Below are 13021 nucleotides of genomic sequence, written 5' to 3'. Positions count from 1 at the left end.
GACCAAACAAAATTAGAACCATAAATCAGATCAGCCCTTTGCTTATTTTTCAACAAACGATCAGCTCAATAAATCACTCTGCATGCCATGTACATTAAGATTACTGCTTTTCTTGTATCTATATTATCAGAATGGTATAGTATGCCATAAAATGTTTGTATGTAAAGTGAGTTAATGAATATTTAAACAGAAAAGAAAAAAATTGTGAGAGAGAGAGAGAGAAACAGAAGTTTTATTTTTTTAAGAGCAATACTATTTCCAGTGTATTTTTGGTTGGAAAACATGAAATGTATGTACCATTCCAGTAGGAGAATAGAGTAGAAGTATTATGCTTCTATAGATACATGGGTTGCTCTGAAGGTAATGTAACCTATTAATATCCATGGAAATTAGAATAAAATCTTAACAAACACTGTTTGTTAGAACAAAATCTCAGCTACAATAAACTGTTTTTCAGTGTAGCCACCAGATCAGTTGTGCATTTTCTGACACTGATGACCAGTAATATGCATGCTGTGCTTGTAAAAATCTGTATGGTTGTCAGGAATGTGACTTGTTGCCACCGTTGATATACATCACCCATCTGTGCTCACATCCACTGCCTGATCTCCTTAAAGTTTCAGTGTCAATGAATGTCAGTGGGTGTCATTGTTTTCACATGGAGGAATTCCGTGACACACCTTTGCTTCAAACGTTAGATGTTATTTTGTCAGTCTGCTCCTCTACTGCCATCTGTCACACAGCAATAAAATGTAATGGCATATTGGCAGGAAGGTTCAACTTCTACTGACATACCACCAACATCTGCTTCTGACGTCATGAGCTAACATCATAAAATAGAAGGCATTACTTTCTGAGTAGTCCTTGTAAATTATGCAATATTGTTAATATATAAGTAACAAAAAATTTGAATTCTTAGTATTTTTCTTAAAATACTAAAAAAAAAAAGCAAGCATGGAAAATATAAAACAAACTAGTGGGGCATGTGACCTTGTTCTTCTGAAACTCACACCTCAGTCTGGTTCAATTGCAGTGCTTGCAATTCTTTTTAAGCTTTCAAGGATTTAATCAGAGATTTTTGATGAAACTGTACTCTTGCACTTCATGTTGACAATTGTTCACAATTGTGTGTACTACCAAAAAGCGATGACATGAATAAATGTGGTTGTGAAGGGAAGGATAAGAGTGGTAAGAACAGACTTATGAAAATCTGGTTGTGAGACACAATCGGATTTTTCAGTTGAATATCTGATTGCAGATCAGATTTCAAATGATTCCATTCAGGTCATATATTTTTTATCAACTGAAAATATAGTGGCATAAATTGATATTTTATCAGTTTTGAAATCAATTCTCAAATTCCTTTATCAAAATGGAAAAGTGTTTAAGCCACGCACCGTGGAAAAAATGAGGCATTTTAATCATGCTTACTAATTCTGTGATAATTTGATTTTGTCCTCACACTCTCAACAAAACTGTGGGATAACATAAGGTCAGGACAAAGTAATTACACTGTACAAGAAAAAAAAAATGCCCTGAATCCCTGTTTCCTACTGTTGCATTCTATGAGGAAGATAATGTTGGTCTTGAGAAAAGGAGAACTGGAGAGACATCAAGGGTGTGCAGGAGGACATGAGGGCAGATCAGCAATCAAGGCAAAAAATCTCTCACTACTGCTCTGATCTTCAAAGAATAAGAAATTTTATATTGATACAGTATTTCTACTAATACTTTACTGGTCATGAAAAATTAATTACAATAGATCGTGAGAATTTAGTATAAATTTGAAAAAGGTTGCAAAATGTTTTGGCAAAAGTGTATTTAAAATACCTCATTTTACTATTCTTTTTTAAATTTTAATATTATAAAATGCAATACAAAATCTTAATGTATAATTATACAATCCTCTTATATATTAGGAATATTTCTGTGATTTTCTTAACCAAAAAGCAAATGTACAGCATTTTTATTTAATAATTTTGAAGATTGCTGTCTCTGTTTTATCCTGGTATTCCACAGTATTCTCAAAATTAACTATGACATGGAAAACTGCATCATTTTGTTTAAGGCAAAATCTTAATCTCTTGATGTTATTTTTGTTCAGTGAAAATTAATTTTGATCAATATCTAGTTTTCCTTGGTCAGAAGATTGTGTCCAACTCTTTGACCGATGCAGCACCAGCCCCAGTTCAAACTCTGTGTCTGAGAGTACAGACATGTGAACATCAAAGGGGATGAGGTAAATGGTACTGTGCCCACAGAAAAGGTGCAGCAAAAATCACAGTGAAGAGCTCTAGGCAAACAGTCTTTACCTTCCTAACTTTATCTCAGCTGCTGAATGGTAATTCATCAGTCCTCAGAAGCTCTAGGTCTGTCCCAACAGAGATCAGAAAACTTTATTATTTGTTCAATTTCTTAAAATAAAAAACAGAGCATGTTGCTTTGTGTTGATTTATCTATGCTATGGAAAGAACAAACAACCACAGCTTTACCCTACCTTTTTTCTGCCAATAGGGGTAACAAAAGCCTAGATGGTCATTGAATAGCCTTGGTTAAGTTATTTATTGATGTGGATAGGCAATGGTTTACGCAACACATTTTTTACTTCTCATCCAATCTAAAAACTTTAATTCTGGGCCTCACTGACTTCTCTCCCAAACCTAGCATCCTACTGTATTTTCTATTAAGTGCAGATATGACAAAAGACAACATGGGAGAAATGGTATATTTACTGGATACCAGCTAACTTCATTCATAGACACAGATCTCATAAAACAAAACATAGCTTGTCCTGCTAGATTTTGAATGGGCTGTCATGTCTTTGTTTTATTGTATATTTTACCTCACAATAGATAAATGTTTGGATGTGAGCTGAAACAAAAAGACTGGAGCTGATTTCTGGATTGTTTTGTTATGCATTATTCTAGTTTAATTCTCTTGTATTTGCAAGAAAAGAAAAAATCAATTGCAATTTTTGTGCAATAATTTGTTCATGTTAATCCTCTTTCCACCATTTCACTGAGATATTCAGTTACTAAAGCAGAATCAATTGATAGGAGAAGAAAAATCTTAGATTTACATCAATGAAACATTTCTGCACATCATTTATTTCACTGAAAAGACAATGTCTACCATTTCATAAATGTCAGTAGGTAACCAGATTAAATGTTTAAATTGTATTACATATTTGTATTTTTCGTTTGTATAAAATTAATGTTAAACTAGATCCTCTTGAGACTCCTGCAAGAGTCATCTTTGAGTATTTATGCTGAAATCAATCTAAAAATATTTTGTAAATCTTGTAATAGGAGCATGTATCTTAGTTAGATCTTGCCAATATTAAAGAGATTTACAAAAATCCAGCATGTTTGGTGTAGTGTATTCCTCTGACACATTTTTAGTGTTATTAATTGATTTGCAGATCAGTTACTGTACGGTAACTAAAAAGAACTAGTATATCACAAACTTCAGTGATTGCAGCTCAATTTCTATGGTTACATTAAAAAGTGCCACTGTTTGGAAGGATGTGCATGTGTTTCTGTGTGTATTTATATTTATATGTATATAAATATATTTAAAAACTAAAACTAAAGTGCTTTCTTGCCCTTCAAAAAGCTCTCTTTTTAGATTTTTCAGAATTTGTAGCTTTAACGCATTTCCAATGCATTTTCATTAATAATTTATTCCACCATCTTACGAATCCACTTCAAGTCACAAACAATAACAAGCACAGTTAGACTGCCTACAAATGTAGCCTCTTTTCAGTGACTTCCAAATACGTGGGGATTTAGTTCAATAAGGCAGTGCACCTGAAAGACAAAAGAACTCAAGTGAACCAAACTGAAAACCACAACAGATGTAGGCTTCTGAGCAGACAAAGTGCCTATGCATATTGGCGTTGGGCTGTACTCAAACAAGACCAGCAGCAACACTTTGCATTCAACTTTTATTTTTGCAAAAGTAGGACACTGAACATTTCTTGATTGCATATTTTATTTGAAATTTAAGAAGGATTAGTTCTAACTGGCCTGACCATCTCTCCATCTCATTTTTTTCTCCTTACTATTTTATGGTGCATGCATTTCTTACATCTTTTTCTCTTCACAGAGCTACTCCCCAGCTAATTTAGGTTCTACATACGAAGTCAGATCCAGTTCTTATTCAGGAATTTCTAGTATCCTTGGCTTCTAACAGAATATCCGATCATTTTTCAGAAAGATAATTTATACTGCTGCATACTTTACATTTGGCCCATGAATTATTATTTGTGAAATGGACATAGAATACCTTGACTAGCAGTGAAATAAAATCTGTGGTTTTTTTTGCAAAGAGGCAGTCTACTAATTTTAGTCTATAGTTTTCGTAGAAGTTAAGAGTTGTTTTAAGGTCTAAGTCACAAAATAACGATGACATGACAAAAGAACATCTGATGGTTTTCCATGATTCTTGCTATTTGTTTTTTTTTAATTTTATTTCACAGGTAAATAACTATGTAAGCACCATGTACAGAAATTGAAAGGCAAAGTATATATAAAAAGTATGTGTATAAATAAATACATATATATATAAAGTATATATCAAAGTGCATTTTCAAGTACATACATAACAAGAGCTGCACAGCAAGACTTCATTTTCTCTCCTTTTTAATGTTAAAACTTAAGCTTACACAGATAATCATAAATAACCATGTGCATCACTGTATCTCTAGGCTCACTGCCTAGAAGGGGGATCATTCTCACTGGCATGCCAAGAGCAGGCAATTGGAAACACCAAGGGAAAAGAGTGTATTTCAAAGTCTGGACATATGATACCTATCTTACTGTTTCAGCTAGCATAGGCTGTGAAAGTCAGCTCTGGCTCCTGAAATCACCTTCTCTTTGACAGCTAGATAGTCTTTTGTTGTAACAATCCTAAGATTAAAAGTCACCTAGAACGGGATGACCGAAGTCCTGGATTCCTTTCTGCTTCTTTAAAAGCATAAATAGCCTCCATTTCCAGATCTATGCCTGTTCAGAAGCCTAAAGATGAGGAGGAGAAGGTGTGAAGCTGATTTGCTGTTCAGGATTTTAGTATTCATGACTTAAATGGAAGGGATCAACAAGGTCCAATTCAGTATTTTTTGTCTTAAGACATCAACTATTTGATAACCATTATAGGAGAAGTAAATTAACATAGAATGAATGTATTTCATTTAAAAGTAATAGGGAAATGCCAATGCCTTTTTTCTGTAATATATCAGAAAAACTTGAAATGCAGACACCAATAAAAATAAAAGACCACTTATAAGGTACTCTGCATGTGTTGTTTCAGATTGCATGGTATTCTCCTGACACTGGATACCAAGACTAGTTCATCTCCTTGCCATCTAGAAATACAACTTTCACTACTGTAGAAGAAGATGGGCAGACATAGCAGTATTAAGTAGCTTTAGATTTATCCCTAAACTGAAAAACACATTAAGCATGATATCTGCTGATTTCTATGAAACTCACCTACTTCTCTCTAATCAAAGATTTAGAGAATATAGACCAAATTTAAGAAAGAAGTATGCAAGAGGTAGGAAAGAGGTATACCAGTTTACAATCAGGATAATTAATTTTTTCTTTCCACATCCTGGCAGATCAGTCTGGAAGAATCTGGAGATTGAACTTGAAGTAAAAAATTTTCAATACAGGTAGAAGTTAAGCTCAATCTATAGCGCAGAACAACTTAAAAGGAAACTCCATCAGTGTGTTTCTGCCTTTCAAAGTTAGGACACACATATTTCTTGATTTATGTGAGATTAGACAAGACACTTTGGGAGAGTAACTAACCAGAAATATTTTTGCAGACTGTAGGGCTTAATAACAACTAGTAACTTTATGAATTGAAAATATTTTTGAAGGTAGGAGGGATTTGCATTCACGCTGACAGCTTCTGTATCAAGTTTAGCCCAGTGGGAATTGAAACCGCTGAGATATTAAACCTTGAAAAGAGGGATTTATAATGGAAAGGCTGACAGAACTTTAATTATAGCCAGTAGCAGTTTAAGCATACTTAAACGTACTGTGTTTTTATAAGGACATTATAAAAACTAAAGGGATAGAGGTCACACATTAGATTGTGCTGGAGTAACCACTGGAACATCTAAGCCTTTAGGCCACTTCTTGGCTCCTGTTCACAAACCGAGAGATAAAAAGTTGAGTACCTGAGATTCTAGGTTATATTAGACAACAAGATCTCATGTTTTATAAAATTATTTCACTCACAATATTCTCATAAGTGTATTTCCTCAGGAATGCATAATTGGTAGTTTTATAGCCTTATACAAATACACGAAAATATCAAAATAAGGATAAAAAATATTTTCTTTATTCAGCCAGTTTTATGCCCAAGCCAGATAGTATATGATCATACTAGCAAGAATATGCAATGCTACAGATAATCTGCTATCCTATACCTTTGTGACATGCACATTTGTTTTTGTAGCTCATGTATTTTAAGGCTATTAGTGTATAATATTGTTAAATACTACATATTAATATTTAAAAATATCCTGCTTATAAGCATACTCTTTATAAAGCAAGAATTTAACACTATAGAATGGAGTCACACTGGCATTCCTAGTAAATTAATTTGTCTGTGGGTAGACAGGCCAGCATTGCAGCAAACATCTCAATCATGGCAACGAGTTTAGGACATGAGACCTAAAGTCAGTAGGCAGCAAATTTATCTCCTGAAGAGGTCTAAGTTGAAAGAATTTATTACAAAACTCAGATGAACTGAACATACTTCTGATTCTGAAGGAACTCTTGAAGGGCTGTTACAATTAGTTTGGATGAAACAGGACGTATGAAGAAATCCAAGTTCCCCAAGTAGGCATCAACCAGGAGTCATACAAATTTTTAAAGTTACTCATTTATATATTTTAGTATATTGCTTAATGTTATGCAATTAATGACTTGTTCAGCTCTCCCACTTCAGCAAACAGCACCAGATAACTGATCTCTGGGCTAATTGATTCTCAGAGGTTAGTTTATGGGAAGTTGTTTTGAGACAGAAGAATATACTCAAGCTTCACTATGAGCTCTCAGAAGCCCTCTGTTTATGAAAATTTAGCTTGCCCAGCTTAGCACAACATTACTACATGTGGCACACAGGTCAGCTCTCACAGACTTCTAAACGTAAGACCAAGACAAGAATAAATGACTTCACAGTGTGGAATGTAGAAGACAATTTTTTTTTTTTACACTGGACTACAGTAACATTTCCAGTACTACTTAACCTCTATCTTTATATATCATGAGACAGGCTGATTCACACTCCTGCTATCTCTAGTATCTACTATGAAAATATATGGATATATTTACTGTATTTTAACAAAAGATGTGAGCTGAAAGTGTGGGACTTAGTGTGGGGCTATGTTACAGTGCTGAGGGAAATGTCAGTGTCGGTCATCACTACAACACTACCAATAGGAAAGAGGACATCAACTAATGCAGAGAGGAACCATATTCCATACACAAAACTTCATAACCTATACAGAAAGCTTCCAAAGAAAATGTATGTGTGCCATTTTGAGTGTACCTACAGGATTCACGCAGTTTAACCACCACATTTCAAAGTCTGAACTTGGCCTTGTCACTTACACTGAATGTAACTGTGAGGGCTGCTCCTAAAATTATGCCTCTTATTTTGTTATGTTGGCCCTTTACCTTTACATTTTGTTGCTGTGTGACAGATGGCAACAGAGGGGCAATCTGACAAAATAGCATCTGACATGGAAGTACATAGGATGCAATTGTGTGTCACTGAATTCCTCCATGAAGAAAAAAATGGGAATCATTGACATTCTTTAATGTTTTCTGAATGTTTTTGGAACAAAAGCAATGGATGTGAGCAACTACAGGTCATAGTTGGTAGTTTTCAGCAATGGTGACAGTGGGTCACATCTGCTGGGACAGATTTTTCACATGCATGTCATGCAGGCTTTTGTTCATTGCTGGTAAAAAAAAGCACAGACAGTGGTGGTGACTGTGTTGAAAAAATAGTGTTTTGTAGCCAAGAATTTGCTCTATCAAATACTGTTATTGTGCTGTTTGTATCTGCTGCAGTTTCCCTGAAAAGAAATAGGAGGCATTACTTTCGGAGTGACTTAGATATATACAACTCAAAACAATTCCTCGTCAGTGTGGCTCAGGCAAGTCAAAAGGTTGAGTACCCATCACTAGGCACATGTATTTCATTACCCTTGTCAAACTGAATAAGCAGCCAAAGATTCACGATTTCTCAGATTGCTTTTGTAACGAGGCAATTATTCTTAGCCATGTTTTTCATTAGTACAATTTTGTTTTCATACATATGGAAATAAATAGAAACCACATCTCATAACATTATTTTTATCTTGGTCAACAACATCCAAGGAGGGTTTTTAATAGGAATTTTATCCTTGGGCTTTCCTGGATAGGTCTCTTTGGAACCATGTTTTCCCCTGTTTCTCTGCCAGTCTGTTTCTGAATGTGAATTCCAACACCATTTTACACCATAGAAAGAGATAAAATTCTTGAGTAGGCTGTATGAAATGAAGCAGAGGCAGATGACAGAAAGAGAGGGAAGAAAATCCATCTCTCAGAGGTATTTCAAATGAAGATAGCTCTTCATAAGTCCAAAATGTCAGAGTGAGAGTAAGTAAATGGAGAGGCTGCTGGAGCCTGTAGACGCAGTGCTTGAATAAAATTCTATGTAGATGTTTTTCTGACCTGGTGGTTGGGATATCCACTTTCATGGGAACCACAGCAGTGCTGAGTGTTAGCAATGGACTTGTCAGGCACCCCTTCATTGACATCAGATTACATATATATGGATTTGTGGACTTAGAGAATTTTCTTTGCTTCCTAGTGGTTTGAAAATCCACTTTGGAGGCCTAAGGAGAATAGGCTTTGCATTTAAAAAACAGGGAAGTAATTTATGAGTTTTAGCATACTTTTGACCATTTCATTCAAAATGAGTTAATTAAACTCCAGAGATGAGGAAGACCTATTGAAACATTGGGAACACTGACCTTTTCCTTTGACTGTCACCTTATTTAAATAATTCTAGGTTTAATTAACTGACTTGGAATGAATTGATAGAGGGTTACTGTCACTTATAATTTTTCCTCTTTGAAATGCACCAGTTCTTTACATCTGCTGTAGCGTCCTATGTTCACCCTAATTATAAAAGTGAACAGTTTTAGAAGCTGAATTTTCACTTTTAAGTGTCTAACAACTGCCATATTTATACAATAGGAAATATTTAGTAGGTATATAACTTACACATAAGAACATGTATTCATGCAGTAAAATAATTTAACATTTGTCCAGATCTGCCATTAATGAAAAGTTAGCTTTTCAATGTTGAAGTTGTTCATAAGTATACAGAAAAAGTGTTGGTATTTCTAAATATGAGTTGTAATAAAACTTAATGAACATTTAGAAGTTTCAGCTTCTCAAGTTAGATAAGAATCCCAGGTCAAGATCCACTGAGATGAGAAGTACTTTCAAAATACCTTACTCAAGGGCATGGAATGAGGATAAACAGAATTAAATAAGTCCAGTCTTGTCCAAGTTGTCTTTTTGAGGTTAATTTCTAGAGTAAACTAATCTTCAAACTGTGTTTGGGAGTGAAGCGGTTTGAGTAACTGAAAAGATATCAGAAAGATAGGGAACAAACAGTGATCAAGTAGAGCACTTCTTGCCCTCTATTCCTGAGTCCTCTTACTTAACGTTATTCACGAGTCTAATTAGCATTGTAGGCAAGCTTTCCAGAGTCATTTAAACAATCCTGCTCACTTTCTTGTATCCTCTTGCTCTCTTTAAACATACATATCCGCTAGATTGTGTGTGCACATACATAACAGTGTTGCTAGTATTACCATGTATGTGCATACTATTATGTAGGCATGGATTGATGTATGTGAATGCATATATAACTTCCTAGATTACTTTTAACTGTCAAATATAGGAGTTTGTGTTTATTATTTATGACTCAGAAAGGCAAAGGAATAGCCTAAGGAAGAGCAAGAAGGAATGTAGACCTTACAGATAACACATCTCACTTTTATAGATGAGGATCTCAAAACAAGCTACTTGCTTTATTAACTATTCAAATAATGAACCATCGATTACAATAGTCAGGAAAGTGATACCACAGCTTAATGACATAGCCCATCATTCTCTGACCTAAAGAGCTGTGAAACGTAACTTCCATCAAACCTGCTCTTATTATCACTTTGTTCTTCCTGATAATGTAGAATGGATTCTCTGTCTCGTATAACTTGCAGGGTCTGTTTCATAATTTGCTGATGTCATTTGCTGTACTTCATCATTTGCCTGATGAAAGAAAACAGAAAACCAACTTCAGTAAGCAGTAAAAAAACCTCATAATGAAGACAAAATATCTAGCTTGGGTATTGGTAATTAGTTCCTTGTTACAAATTTATGACTTAAGATTTGCTTCTCATTTCCTTTCTCTCCCTTTCTTTTTTTTTCTTTTTCCTTATTTCTTTTCCTTCCTTCCTTCCTTCCTTCCTTCCTTCCTTCCTTCCTTCCTTCCTTCCTTCCTTCCTTCCTTCCTTCCTTCCTTCCTTCCTTCCTTCCTTCCTTCCTTCCTTCCTTCCTTCCTTCCTTCCTTCCTTCCTTCCTTCCTTCCTTCCTTCCTTCCTTCCTTCCTTCCTTCCTTCCTTCCTTCCTTCCTTCCTTCCTTCCTTCCTTCCTTCCTTCCTTCCTTCCTTCCTTCCTTCCTTCCTTCCTTCCTTCCTTCCTTCCTTCCGAATTCCTTCCTTCCGAATTCCTTCCTTCCGAATTCCTTCCTTCCTTCCGAATTCCTTCCTTCCTTCCGAATTCCTTCCTTCCTTCCGAATTCCTTCCTTCCTAATTCCTTCCTTCCTAATTCCTTCCTTCCTAATTCCTTCCTTCCTAATTCCTTCCGAATTCCTTCCTTCCGAATTCCCTCCTTCCTTCCGAATTCCTTCCTTCCTTCCGAATTCCTTCCGAATTCCTTCCTTCCTTCCTTCTTTTAGATCCCTTGATTACACTGTTGGAAAATAGAATTACATCCAAATTTTCTACAAAATTCTTCTGTCTGGGTTTTGAATAATATAGCCTTGAAAGTATGTGAATGATATTTATATATTCCTCTAGTGATGTACAGATAACAGGTTCCTTTGGTTATAAAAATAAATTACTGTAGATTCCATTGCACAGCATTCATGCATTATTACTATTATTGCTATTGCTTTTATTGCTGTTATTGCTGTTATTACAGTTATTACTGTTATTTATATTTATATTCCTATTTCAAAAATAAGCACCTGAAGAGTAATAGGTTTCATAGGCCAAGAGGCTTCTAGTGAACGTTAATACTACTTTTTTGTCTATTTTGTGACCGTTTGTTTTAGTCATTTCTGTAAGAACTGTATCCACTTGTTTGATTCTCTTGGCAGCCAAGTTAAATAAGTCATATATTCTATAAAATCATCCTCTATGTAGCCTGACATAGTGTGTGATCTCTGCTCTTCATCAACAGGAACTGTTGTGATCTTTTTGGATTCTGCAGGATCCCAGCAGTGGATCTTTTTGGATCCAAGTAGGAAGAGGAATTCTTCCAGTTACTCATCCCTGGTGTGCACTGAGTCACAAGGCACTGTCTGCATGTGTGCACGAGGCAGTACACAGAAGTAGTTAAACTGGATGACTCTGCGGGGTTTACTAAATCAATTGCCATTCTCATTTGGGACAGCAGTTGAAATCCTAATGAGAATAGTAACATTTGTAATTAGAAGTCTACAAAATCTTCTAAAATAATCACTTAAATTTAAAATGTAAATGTGGCTGTAATTAATTAGTCTATTTAGAATAGAGCTTTCTAATTAACAAATGTAAATTGAGAATTTTCTGTAGATTTCATGAGGACAAAAGTGTCTCTCATGGGAGCCGAAAGGAGACACGTTTCCTTGTGAATGCGTGTTAAGCCCTGGCAGCTCACACCTCGGCACAAGCTTCTGTTAGTAAGATGAACTCTCTAGTACAGGGTCATACTAATACTACTCATACAGGTTTTCTTAACATTTATAATACACAATCCTGCTTTCTAAATAAGAATATTTTAAGCCAAGTGTAATGCTTTTCAAAGGTAAAAAGCATCAGCCCTCAAACTAAAATTCCCATTACGGATACAACAAAGATCCTGGAGCAAAGCTGTGTTGAAGTCTGATCAGAAAAGATGGTTGACCATCACCTACCTACTGAAATCAATGACTGTTTATGGAAGTCATAAAACAAAGAAACAAAGAAACAAGCAAAGAAGAATGACAAAAAAAATTAAACTTTTGAAGCCCTATTTTATTACAGATCAGGCTCACACAGAAAACAAAACAAACACAGATTGACTGGTACTTAGTACATACAAAACTCTGAATCTCTGCTTGGAGTTGAATTGAAATATATTGTTCTTTTTCTATTGAATTTTATTTATATCATGTCTCAACATGCCAGAAGTACTCAGTCAGCCTGTTACCTTGTTTCATTCCAACATAGATGTAAGAACTGAATCTGCGGACTGTCAAGGCGTACACTGCATTGCTGAGAAATAGGGTAAATTGTTCTATGCAGAGCTTCATGCCGCCAAGGCATTAGGTATTTTCAGATCATAAGCCTACCACAAGGTTCTGGCATATGGACAGTGTTCTAGCTAGTTGTTATTGTTCAACTTTTTCTGCATATAGTTGTCTGAACAGCTTTCCAAATCCCTCTGTCTGTGACTTGATCTCAGCTGACCATAGCAAGGGCTTGGGTTTCTAACTGTCATGGTACATCTCATAGATACCTAAAAGTGTCTAAATGTAGGTGTCAGAATCTGCACTGAAGTACAGCTGAAAAACACTTTTCCCCTGGCACTTTTAGCATTGCTATGAGTGCTTTGTTCCTACAGCTGTTCATGTTGAAACAACTTAGGAAGAAAAAGGACGAGACAAGGGAAGAAAAGGAAATGAAGAGAAGAGAGA

This window comes from Cyrtonyx montezumae, unplaced genomic scaffold (genome assembly GCF_038088225.1).
Source record: "Cyrtonyx montezumae isolate F1298 unplaced genomic scaffold, pur_monq_1.0 scaffold_3, whole genome shotgun sequence".
Lineage (NCBI taxonomy): Eukaryota > Metazoa > Chordata > Aves > Galliformes > Odontophoridae > Cyrtonyx > Cyrtonyx montezumae.
This window is presented reverse-complemented; position numbering follows the sequence as displayed.